Source organism: Hibiscus syriacus, unplaced genomic scaffold, assembly GCF_006381635.1.
Source record: "Hibiscus syriacus cultivar Baekdansim isolate YM2019G1 unplaced genomic scaffold, ASM638163v2 tig00116973_pilon, whole genome shotgun sequence".
NCBI lineage: Eukaryota > Viridiplantae > Streptophyta > Magnoliopsida > Malvales > Malvaceae > Hibiscus > Hibiscus syriacus.
Window position 1 is genome coordinate 512,753 of NW_024063497.1, and position 14,074 is coordinate 526,826.

Consider the following 14,074-nt stretch of genomic DNA (forward strand, 5'->3'; position numbering starts at 1 on the left):
ATCTTCCGTGCGGAGAGTGCACGATCACGCTTAAGGATGTTTCTATGCACCTGGGGCTTCCGGTGGATGGAGATGTGATATCGGGGATAGCTTCCGGTTCTTGGACTGCTTTGTGTCGGGATAGTCTACGACGTGTCCCGGAAAATTTTATCGGATGTAGGATACCGTTAAATTGGTTAGATGCCAATTTTCGGGAGTTGAAAGCAAACGCCTCTAGGGATGAGGTTAAGATGTATGCACGGGCATGCATACTGCAGCTGATAGGAGGGTTGATGATGCCGGACAAATCGCGCAACCTAGTTCATTGCATGTGGTTGCGACATCTTAGCGACTTTCGTCTCGCCGGATCATTCAGTTGGGACTCGGCAGTTTTGGCTTTGCTGTACAGGGAGATGTGTGGAGCCACTGACTACAGGCGTAATGCTATCGGCGGATGTCTCCTGCTGCTGCAGTCTTGGGCATGGTATCGATTGCCCTTTTTATGTCCCGTTGTGAAGAACCCATTCGTATTTCCACTACTTCTGAGGTAATTATAAAACTGATTTTGTATATTAATAATTTTATACAACGTATAACAATTGTTTTCCTTGAATAGGTGCTCTACTGATAGGAAAAATCATCAGGAGCTACATGATGATTTAGAAAAGATTAGGGTGCTAATCGATCAGAAGGATGGCATACAGGTATGAATTTTAATGTTTAAAAATGGATTTTAGATTATAGTTATATAATTAGATTATTATTTTGATAAAAATATATTTGTTTTAGTTTGAATGGGTGCCATATTTTACTGATGATGTGAGGGCAGTGATCCCACCTGAGTTGAGGGGTCCATTAGATGTTTGGATGGCTATGGTCCCTCTGATCTGTTATGCGACCGTCGAGTGGCACTCCACTGATCGCGTGCTCCGACAGTTTGGTTGTTTTCAACCAATTTCGGAAGCACCTCGCAATATGGATGAGTTGCATACCTTAGATAGACACGGCAAGACAAATACAGATTGGCTGGTGAGGCATCATGAGTGGGTCGTGTTGTGGGAGGATCGACATCGGCGCCTTCCACGTAGAGAGCCCATTTTTACTGACTTCTTGATGTATGCTGAGGATTATTATAAGTGGTTCTGTAACACCCCCAACCCGTACCCGACCCGGATACGAGTCCGAGGTGTCACATTGACTTTTCAAACTTTGACTCTTGACAAAATTCAAAGAAAATTTAAAACTTTCCTTAGAGTAAAAGCAGTTAGTTACATAATTTGACCGCAATAACCAAATCGATCAGAACATATTTAACTCAATCAATTAGTACATGCCAACTATATTCAAAATAACAAAAATCATTTAACTCATCTATTTTATGATCTGAAATCTTGTAAGGGAGATGCTGACCTGTATTGCTCCTCATAGCTTCCATATTCACTTTCTGTAACATGCGTGTGAAACACTCACACGCTAAGTCGATGACTTAGTGAGGCATAAAGAAAACACATCTAATGGAATTCATACCCACTAATCATGCATGACTGTTTTATGCTATCAAATTATACAACTTATTTACATATACATCAACATATATTCATGTATATTATGTAACAGATACCATAACCCCTATCACACATATATCATATCATGCACACATCATATCACACATCATATACATATATCACATACATTGTTCTCATATCACCAACCTGTTTATCCTTACTAATTCCCTTGTCATTACTTCAATTCCGTCATATGAGCATATAATGAATATAAACATATTATATATTTTAATAAACCACAATACATTACTAATTTCTATAATCATATAATATATAAACACATAGCATCTCATATCACCATGACATATATGCACTTCTATCATGTCACGAGAAACACACATATCATTATATCAAATTATGTTCTCTTTTCAAAGCCCATGTACACATGTGAGAACTATAGATATGTGAGTCTATAAAGGTTGTGCACTATGCTGACACCACAGCTCGTATAATTGCACCGAAGTGCCACGTAGAATTGCACCGGAGTGCCGCGTAGAATTGCATCGTAATGCCATATAATAATGTCCATAAGGACCACATATCACTCCTTAAGAATCATATACATATACTAGGGATCAAGTATGTGTCTCACCAGACTTCACACATGTTCCAAAGAATACATATATGTCCCGAAGGACCACATATCATTCCTTAAGAATCATATACATATGCCAATGATCAAGTATGTGTCTCACCAGACTTCACACATGTTCCAAAGAATACATATATGTCCCGAAGGACCACATAGACCCTCGACTCTTGGCATGCCAACTATACCCCTAGCTCTCAAGACACATAACATGGGCATTTTCTTTTATACTTATCATTTCACATAACACATAGTTCAATTACTCATAGAACATTTTCATATGAGTCACATTTACATGTCACATAGCTTATATACTTTCTCACGTAGTTACATAGATCCATATCATATAACATATATCCCAAAGTGCACATAATCACATATATCATATCATATAGCTTAGATCATTTCTCGGATATTCATATAAACATACATATCATAACTTGTTCACATATGATCATATATGCTTCATATAACATATAGAAACACCTATAACACTTTCTCATAGCTTATATCAATTTTCAGAGTCCTTTCATATTACCTGATGACATATATCATATAGATATATAATAACGGATATCATATTATCTACCTTATGCTCCATTTCTTTGTATTCCCTTAGATTATAAATTATGTCGTATTTCTAAACATATATCATTTAATAGTATTTTTATTTAGGTACTAATTTAATCTCTTTACTTAATTCAATTTCATATATTCATTATAATCTTTTCATATAGCTCCATTATACTAATTCTCATAATAAATCATACCACTATGTACTTGTCAAACTCATGTTTCCATTATGCATATACTGTTACCCATGTTTACCTAGTTCATATCACTTCTCATAAACTTTCATCATATTTTCCTATTATTACATATTTTATCTCATAACCATGTATTCACATAGTCTTATATTTCATTATCATATTACTTATATTTATTCTCATATGACTCTTAATAAACATCTATTTCTATTTCCCTACATCTCTCGACTTATCTTCTATATTCCTATAATTTCATAACTTATTTTATATTCTCTTAATAACACTTAATCGTGTTTTTACATAACCACATGGCACATACAAAACATATCAATTCAGATAATCAAACATACATACACTCATATTCAACTCATGCCTTTAATCATGAATTCATATGTAACACTTCAGGAAATAGACTCATCGCAAGTCTTATTCCCATCACACCATATACTATTGAATATGCACTCACCTTGGCCTCACTAGTCAATTCCAATCTCTTATCTTTCCCTTGATCGATCTTACTTGCCAAATGTTCTGAAATTGTTTTACGCGCAGAATCTACATAAATGTACATTTTAAGGCAATCATTAGATACCTACACCTTGTAATTGGATACTAGCAACTTAAACGAACTTATTAAACCCATATTCACAATTTTCCTTTAGGGGGGTTATCGATTCCCTACTGGGGGTATCGATACCCTCATGACATTCTGTAATTCTGTCATTTGAGAGGGTATCAGTACCCCTTTGAATGGGTACCGATTCCCCCTAACCCAGAAATTATTTTTCAGCACAAAAATTACTTCATTTCCTCTCAAACACTTCATATATCATCCCCTTTCTTATTCTTAACTTACATATACATGCTTAAACTCATTACTACTCATTCAATACATCTTTAACTTCAAAATCTAATTCTCTACATAGAATTCAAGAATCACACTAATTTTTCTTCTTGTTCTAAATTCAATTCCATCACTTCATATCTCTTAATTCAACCATTGACAAGTCAAATTTATCTTCCAATTTGAGTAAAGAACTCTATTCCAGAATTTCATTCAAAAACTCTTAATCTTTAATCCCTCTTAATTCCACCATCCTTTGTTTTAAGATGATTTAAGCTTTCCTTAAGCTTAATTATCATCCAATAATCATAACCAAACCTTTAGTTGAACAAATAATCAACTAATGAAGAAACTTACCTTTGCTTATGGCTTCACGGTGGAAAAGAAGAAAATGAAAAAAAAAGTCTGGAACTCTCTCATATTTCCCACGTTTATAATACTCAAAAAGGAAGATAAAAATCCTTCCCATGAAAAGACCATTTCGCCCCTTTAGTTCATCCATCTTTGCTATTTAATCCAATATTAAAATTCTTTACTTATATCCCGAGACTTTTAATTTCATTTCTAAATTGAACACAAAACTTTCAAAGTTTGCAATTTAGTCACTGACCCTGATTTGGGATGTTACAGGTTCAACAGTAATGGGAAACCGTTTCTACTTCCCGAGGATGCACGAGGGCTGACCTTTCCACGATGTCGACAGAGACGTTCACCGACACAGTACCATCATCCCCTGACTCGTGGACGGAGAGCAGGTGCTTCCGGTTCATCCTCAGTTGCACCAGCAGGACCTTCCCAGCAGCCACCGTAGCCATATATGATGCCGCAGCCATATATGATACCGCCATCGCCTTTCCATTACCAGATGCCGCCGCCGCCGCCTTCACCCGGTTTTATGACCCCGCCACCGCCACCGTCACAGATGACCCCTCCTGGAGGCTATTATGGGTCTATGTTTACAGACCCGACTTGGGGTTCATATGCTAGATATTTGGCGGGTTCAGCCTCATCACCCATGGCCGCAGCACAGACACCGCCTCCTGTACAGTTTTCACACTCAGCGATGTCTGGGTTTTATGACTTTTCCCAGTTTTCGTAGGCCGGTGGGATAGTCAGTCATACACCTCCAGGGTCCTTATTCTACGGAGGTGCTTCATCATCATCAGCTCCTCATGTACCTGCGCAAGACGACGACGACGACGACGGTGATGATGATGACATCGAGGAGTCAGAACCAGTGATACGAAGAAATCCTCCTTGAGACCGACGGCCACCGCCCTGCGGAACACATTCGCGTCGCAGGCATCGATAATTTTTTTTTATTATATTTGTATTTACTTTATTTTGTTAAATTGTAAATTTTTTATTATTTCTCATTTAATACTTACTTTATTTTGTTTTTTAATGTATTTCAGTTCGTTTTTTTATTACCATTTAATATCAGTTATTATAATTTGGTTATCATTTACCATTTAATACTTATTGTTATTAATTTGTTAAAATTTAATGATTGTGTTTTTTTTAATCTTCATCGGTGATTATCAAATGACATTAACTTGAAGTAAATGCAAATTAAAGTAGAAGAATTATTATTTGATAATAAAATACATCATTTCCTCATCAATTGTTACTTGATGACAACAGAAGTGAACATGTTTTTCTAGTGTGTCCTGGGTTTCTACAATGCCCACATCTTCTGTCTTGTCTAGATCTTTCTCTAATATCCATATCGCAATGAATTCGATTGGATTTTGGATGACCACGCTCCCTCAATAAACTCGGATTTGGTACAATCGAAAGCCAATCTTGAACCTCATCAGGGTCTTTATCATTACCTATGGGGGGAAACTCAAATTCGTATACCTTAAAAACTTCATATAGTAGGTATACGGGATCCACAAAATGGTTATAGTCTTTGACGTGTATGCGAGCAAGATGCTATCACATGAGAGCATGGATACTTCAGAGCTTGAAAAAACCCGCAGTCACACGTTCTGTCCCTTAGATTTACTCTTAACAACACAGCTTCAATCCCTTGAAGAGGTCGCGGTAACTCTATGACACAAAACATTTCATGCCTTCTAGAGAAGCTTGTTACAGACATTCCATTTGATGCAGCAATTTTTTTTCTGTAGATCTGCAACTAATCTAGGGTGATAGACATAACCACCTTGCATCCAGGTTTGAGCTTGTCCCCCGAGTTTCGCAAAAAGCACCCCCAAACAAAAATATGTAGTCTTTAACAAAAGCCGCTACAGGTAAATGACATGCACCCTTTAAGGTTGAATTGATTGCCTCTGCCAAGTTGGTCGTCATGTGTCCATATCGATATCCACCATCATATGCGTTCATCCACATTTCTTTATCGATGAGGCTGATGTAATCATATCCTTCCTCGTTCTTTGCCCGCAACTCTTGAAACATTGATTCAAACGTTTGAGGAAGTAGTTCGTAACCTGATCAAAAAATATATAACTTACTAACTTGCTGTCTTTGCAAAATTAAAACGATCGAAAGATAACAAACTTGCTAAGTTTCACTTACCCATGCACACAATTAATTGACGCTCATCATTCTTCTTGTACCTTCCATGGTAGTTCGCGGCAATGTGTCGAAGACAATACCTATGTTGGACAAAGGGTGGTTGCCACATTGGACCCAAAGACTCCATTGCTGCTTTGATCCCAGCTCCGCGATCTGAAATGACACAGATGTTTTCCGTCGTGATAACATGTGCCCGTAAATTTCGGAGGAAAAAAGCCCAAGAAGCTGTATCTTCTCCTTCGATAAGAGCAAAAGCAACTGGAAGAATGTTGCGATTTCCATCTTGGACAACTACCAATAATAAAACTTGCTTGTATTTTCCATACAAGAAAGTTCCGTCGATCTGGACCACAGGCTTGCAGTATTTGACAGCATTAACGCACTGTGGGTAACTCTAAAAAACCCGGTAGAATTGGCATCGATCGCGAAGAACTAGATCATTATGGTATGCATAAGAGGTTTTGAAGTCCACAATTGTCCCAGGATTCAACGTCCGCACCAGCCTAAACCAACCTGGAAGTTCGTTGTAAGATGCATCTCATTCGCCATGAAGTTTGACAATGGCATTTTGTTTTGCCAACCAAGCTTTTTATAGGAGACAGTGTACCCATATTGCGATTGTATAGCTGAAATCAACACTGCAACAGCTATATGAGAGCTTGCTTTGACCATGGGCATGATGGCTTGGCATATCACTTCAGAGTCCAAGTTGGGATTATCTTGGTTGACCCCTCCAACACAACATGTGTGAGGACCGTTGTATATTGTTAGTTCCCATCTGTTTTTTTCCTCTTCCTCTTCGATACGCGAACCATCCAATTGCATCAGTTTTCGCGCTGGGCACAGTAGCATACATATTTTTCGGTCATGGAGCGGTCTACTCTAGATTGAACAGAATTACGAATATTGTAATTTTTTATAACCATCATCGCTTCTTCTTTGCTTGAAAACTCCATGCCTAAATATAACTCACCATTATTTATTGATGAGTAATACCCATAGTCTCCGAGATGAGGCATATCCGCAAATTATGGTCCGTACATTGCACCATAATCAGCTTCATACATGTGTGCAGGAGGGTCAGTTTGTGCCACATTTCCTGGAACTTCATCATCATCGGAGTTGAATTGCGGTGATTCTGGGTCAATGAACAGTCCAGTCTCAGCACCATCCGCACCAGGCTCACGAAGCGTTTCTTCTAGTGGAGATGATGGTTCCTCCATGCTCTTCACATTTAGGTCGAAGAACCTACTACTTGCACACCTTCCCCTTGAACTAGAAGGCATATCAATATTGAGATCGAAAAAGCTCGCAGTCGAATGCCTCCCCCTAGAGCTTGAAGCCATCGCGTTAAATGGAAACTGCACAGATGGTTGCGTCGATGGCATCTCCATATTAAGGTCAAAAGGATTTGCAGATGAATGTCTTCCCCTTGAACAAAATGTGCATACATCTCAATAGCGGCGTCTGAATAATTTCTTTGAACTTCAACCATCATTTCAACATCATCATTGTTCTAAAGTTTGAACGCTGTATAAGTTAATGGCAACAATGATGTTGGAAATCTATACTGCAACGACGATACTATTCTACTACTTCCAACATGAATCTTCCTCGAAATCTTCGTTATAAGCTCCTCAAGAGTTATGTTTCTCTTGAATGATATTTTAACACGCTCATTTGATACGAAAACAACGCCGGTTTCATCTTCTCGAATTTTATCATCATAATAAACAATAGTTGAAAGTCGCGCCATTATTTGAGTTTAAAAGATCGGCACTATTATATCTGAAAAAAAAAATAAATGAAACAAACCTGATTTAATAAATTATATATGAACAAACATATAACACAATAAAATTTTTACACATCAACGTAAATAAATTAAATAATATAATTTAATATTATTACCTGCACCGCAAAACTATTTCGACGAATGCTCCCGCTTTCCAATTTTACAAACACAAAAATTAATTGAAAATAATTAGTATAATATTTTTTTCAAATAATCATAATAAACAATAAATATAAAAAAAATTATAACAAAATTACCTTATAACGAAAAATCGCACGAACTTCTAAATAAAATATGAGAAGATTGTCAGAATTATTGACTCGTTGACAGAATTATTGTATTAATTTATAAGTTGAGATGAGAGATGTGAGAAATTAACCGGCGTAGAATGGTATTTATAGCGAGGAAAGTTATACAAAACGCGGTACCTGCCCCGCGCTATATAAAATTATGGAGTAAAGGTATGTCGCGGTACCTGCCCCGCGCTATATAAAATTATTATGGCGTATAGCGTGCTGCAGGGGCCGCGCTATACCCACGTGGCGCCAGCTCACCGTATAGCGCAGTGCAGGGGGCGCGCTATACCCCACGTGGCGCCAAATCATCGTATAGCACGGTGCAGGGGGCGCGCTTTACTGCTAAGGGTGTTAGATCGGTAAATATAGTCTGACCGGTGTTAGATCGATAATATTATTGGTTACCGGTGATATATCGAAAAAATCGCCCCAATATCGTACTGGTACGGACCGTACCAACCTATACCACTCGTACATGTCTTAAGTCCATATCAAATAATTTAAGATTTATTTCAGATAAAATTTTTGTACATTTCAATAGTTTGAATTTTTTTTAAGATAAAAGGTTGGTTTTTACAATAGCAATTATATTTAGTTGGTTGTCAATATGTTCATTTTTATTTTTTATATTTTTTCAAGTCATGAGTTCTAAATTTATTACGATCACTCGTCTTCTTTCTCTTATAGTCTCTTATTTCCTTTCACTCTAAGTAAAATTAAAATTAAATTTATTTTTTTTAAAAAGGGTTTTCATAAGTGTATGCCAACCAATGACGTTTGTTATAAGATTTGAATATTTTAAATTAAATTTTATATGTATTTTAATTATTTTTACATTTTTATAATTATATATAAAAAAAATATAACAACTTAATTAAATTATTAGATTAATTAATATTTTTAAATTATATTTTTATACAAATATATATATATATATGTATGTAATTGAGGTATAATTATATTATACAATATATGTAGAATATTTAGATAAATAACGATATATTTAAGAATAGTACATCAAAACACATCAAATATTCTTATATATCAATATTAGAAAAATATTATATTTATTAATATTGTGCTGAATATTTTAATTTTTAACTATTTGATGATGACATTCTAATATTGTAACACATGGTATAATGTTAGAGTATTATATTATAAAAATAAATAAAATTTAAATCTAAAATTAATATAAAAATCTTATGAGTTAAATTAAAAATTTGATAAATTTAAGAGTTAATTTTCTTTTAATAAATTTAAATCTAATCTTTATTTTATCTAAAGAGAGAAGGAAAGTTTTAAAATAAATAAGGGTCGTATTCCGATCCTAAAATTCACGATAGTTAAAAGTTGATTTATCTTTTAGTTTCTTCGTACATAGCTCTTTAACTTTAAGTCTTTAACCGTGCATTAATCTACGCAGGGTAACGCTTACATCCACTGTTCCACATGATAATTTATATAATTTACAGTATAATAGCTGCATATATTTTATATTTCTAATTTTTATATTAATGACACGTATTAAATACGTTTTGAGACATTTAGATATTCGTGCTATTATTTGTTTAACCGTCTATTTTAAAATTCTAATATTAAACTTTTTACTTCAATGTCATGTGACATGCATCATGTATGTATGCTTCAATGGATTGGAACAAATTATCTGTATTTCAAATTTCCAGTGCATTTTGCAAATTTGAAATATATATTTAATATGTAATAATTTACACACATGAAAAAAATGTTAAATTCGTTTTTGTTAGTTTAATGTGATTACAAGAGGTAGTATCTATTTAAAATATTATCAATCATTTAATAATGAACGTTTAAACACATTTATAAAATGATATGTTTGAATTCAAAATCTCTAAAGATAATAATCATTCTTTTAATTACTGATGTCATTTGATTAATGCAAAATAATTATTTTTTTAAATTAATTAGTATTTATTATCTCTTGAATATTTACCTTTTTTTTTTCTTTAGTTTTAAGTTAGATTGGATGAGCCAAAAACTTTGTTCAACTCGACATATGTTGTCCGTAATTATAAATGGAAAGGGTCATAACCCTCAATTTTAATGGTTTAATTGCATTTTAAACAATACATAGTTTTGAAATCATTGACATCAATTATCAATTTATTCCCAAATTTATAATTTAATCTTTTTCAGGACATTATCAGTTTAAAAGTTAATTCGACAATTAATTTTCCGATTAAAGATTTTTCAATTTAAAAATTAATGATGTTAAACCTCAACTTTCATATTTTTGTTTAATTATTTTTAAGACATTATTTGTTTAATTAACTTTTTGTGCTTTAATTATTTTTAAGACATTATTTGTTTAAAGTTAATTAATTTAAATCTCTTGTACTTCAATTATGACCAAAACAATCCCGAACATTTTTGGGACCCTAAGCGAAATTTTAAAATAGGTTCTTATAGAACAACAATATATTATATTATTTTCAACCATTAATTTAACATTATATAAATAAATCATAAAAAATGATTAAATTTTGTCAAACATTATTTCCATTGTTTTGTTAAGTAAATATCTTAAATATGACTAAGAGAATAAATAAGTAAATAAATAATAGTGTATTATTTTACCGTTAGATTGATATTGGAGAATATTAGGAGTTAAAGAATATTTGATAATATGGAGAGTGCAATTTGAAAAGAAAAAAAAGGAAAAATATGATTAGATCTGATTCGAAATTAAATAAAATAATGAGAGAGATGGAGAAACGGACACAGAATTAAGAATTTTAAGGAATTTAAAAGATTAGGGGCATCAATTATAAAAGCAAAAAGAGAATTTTTTTTTAAAAAAAATTATAGTCCTCAATTATAAAAGTAAAAGGTGGGATTGAAAAAAATTAAAAGCCTCAATTATAAAAGTAAAAAATGAGATTAAATAAATTATGAGCCTTAGTCATAAAGGTAAAAAGTTGGATTAAAAAAATTATAGGCTTCAATTATAAATATAGATAGTGAGATTGAAAAAGTAAGGGACCTCAATTATAAAAGTAAAAAATATGATTAAAAAAATAGATGCCTCAATTGTAAAGGTAAAAAAAATGAGATTGACAAAAATTAAAAGTATTAATTATAAAAATAAAAAAACTAAAATCTCAATTATAAATATAAAAAATAAGATAGAAAAAACGAGATCCTAAAATATCACTCAGAATGTTTCCTATTAGTCTGCTCCGATCATGACTTCGTCCCTGAGGACAAATAATACAAATATAACGTGATGTAAAAGTGTCTAAAAAATTCTGAATACATGTTATTATACACAAGCTGATTCATGAATGATCAATTCTATATAATTGGATGTAGTGATAAATTACATTGTTATTTTTAAATTTGAATTCTAAAAAAATATTATTGGAGAAAACATAAATAGTAAAATAAAAATAAAATACATTAAAAAAATCAAAGTAGGTTGGAACTTTCAAAGGATTGAGCAAACATGCATTAAATTCTGGAGACAAATCTAGTTCCACCTAATGCAAATTCCATGGCCAAATCAAAGACTGGAACATATGGATTTCTTGTTTACCTAAATTTTGTTTAGTTGTTCATTTCAATCATGACATTGGTCGTGCTTGTTGCTTGACTTTTGGTCACTGCTACTCACTATTTTCAATCATGACATATGCTTCTTTATGAATTATTTAAAATAATATCTTTTTTCCCTAAGTTTATTCATTTTTAGTTATCAAACCTACCAAAGAATTTCATGGAATATTGTCCGAACTGTTCTTTAACTTCACGTATACTCTATTATGTTCTTCTCATCATAATTATTTTTAATTTATGTTATTAAGAAGTTTTCTTTTATAAAATATTTAGATAATATACAATTATTATTTCACACGTTCATATATAAATAAATATTTTACAAGTGAGATTGTATTGATATCATTTGTCCTATTTAGAGTTGAAGATTTATGATTATATGTTTGGAATTTAATTTAGTTATAAAATTGATACGTAAAGTGAAATTCGAAGGAAATAAACGACCACATGATCATATTTTTAATGATTTGACGACACGGTAGCTTAATTTGACATCAAATTAAAATAATTTAAAATTTAGTGATAAAAATTATAAAATAAAATAATATTCAATGATATTCAACATAATTTACCGTTTATTTTATTACAGCTGATTTGTTTGTTGCAAGTTGCAACCATAGATTGAGCCATTTTCCCAACGAACCAACACAACAAAATTGAAGTTCGCTAAGAATATAGAAAGCTTGTATCACATGTAATGAGTAAGTTTATAATTAGATTGTTATATTTTTTAAAATTATAATTAGATTATTTTATTTACTGATTGTAATAATTACATTATTTTATTAAATATATAAAAAATGTTGATTTTTTAATATTCAGATTATTCTATATATAAATTGTAACAATCAGATAATTTGAATATAATTAAAAAATTAACATTCATTACATATTTAATCACAAAATGACTTATTATTATAATCTATAAGTAGAATTCAATTATTTTAAGGCCGCGACCACTTCCATTAGTTTAATGAGCGTGGAATGACTTATTAGTTATTCCCCATATTCGGAAATAAATGAGAACGAGTAATTTCCCTATAACCAGATTAGTGAGAATGCGAAATAAAAGCGGAAAAATAATACCCGAAATTGATAACGGAGTTCAGCCAATTATGCCTACGTCTACGGACTGCTGCAGATCTTTTGCTAAGAGAGAAAATTTACAGGTGTTTACAAAACACTCACTACTCGTAAGAAAGCTCTCTAGTATTGGGATAAAAAAATGATTTGGGATTTTGAGATGATTTTGAAGCTAAATGAGCTTGGATATTTATAGTTGAAGCTTAGGGACTAATCTTTGAAAATACTCTAAAGTGCAATGACTAAAGTGTAATATACCCATTTCAAAAATTCAAAAATATTTATTGCACCGAATTCGGTAGAATTCGGTGTCCCTTAACCGCACTAATTGACTTCCCCCTTAGCTAGCCGCACTAATCGGGGATTGTCTCAGGAAAGGCGGGTTAATATATGGCTAATATACAGCATTACCGGATACATTAAAATGTATTTAATAAATTCGGTTTAGCGGTACCTATTATGTTGACAACTAATAATGTTTTAGGTAGAAAATATGAAAAACTATTAAAAAATTTGGTAACCGGTAAACTTTGGTTATCGGTAAGTATATATCCTTTTTATAAAAGTGTCCATACGTTTAACATATCAAGTAAATTTTACCGGTTTTGTCATAATGAATCTGGTTTTGTCATATTTTTACCTGTTATATTGTAAATTATCTATCATTTTTATAAAAGTGTCCATACTTATTTCACTGTGAAAATATATTTATTATTATCTTTAGTTAATATTGTTAAATTTAAAATCTAAATAATATTTTATAAAATATCAAAACAATCAAATAATTTTTTGTGTAAATGAAATTATTAAATTAATATTGTAGGTGGAAAACATGAAACACTATTAAAAAAATTGAAACATAAATTACATAACTTTCAAAAAAGTATATATCATTTTTATAAAAGTGTCCATACTTATTTCACTGTTGAAACATATTTATTATTATTTGGTTAATATTGTTAAATTTAAATTCTAAATAATATTTATAAAATATCAAAACAATCAAATATAATTT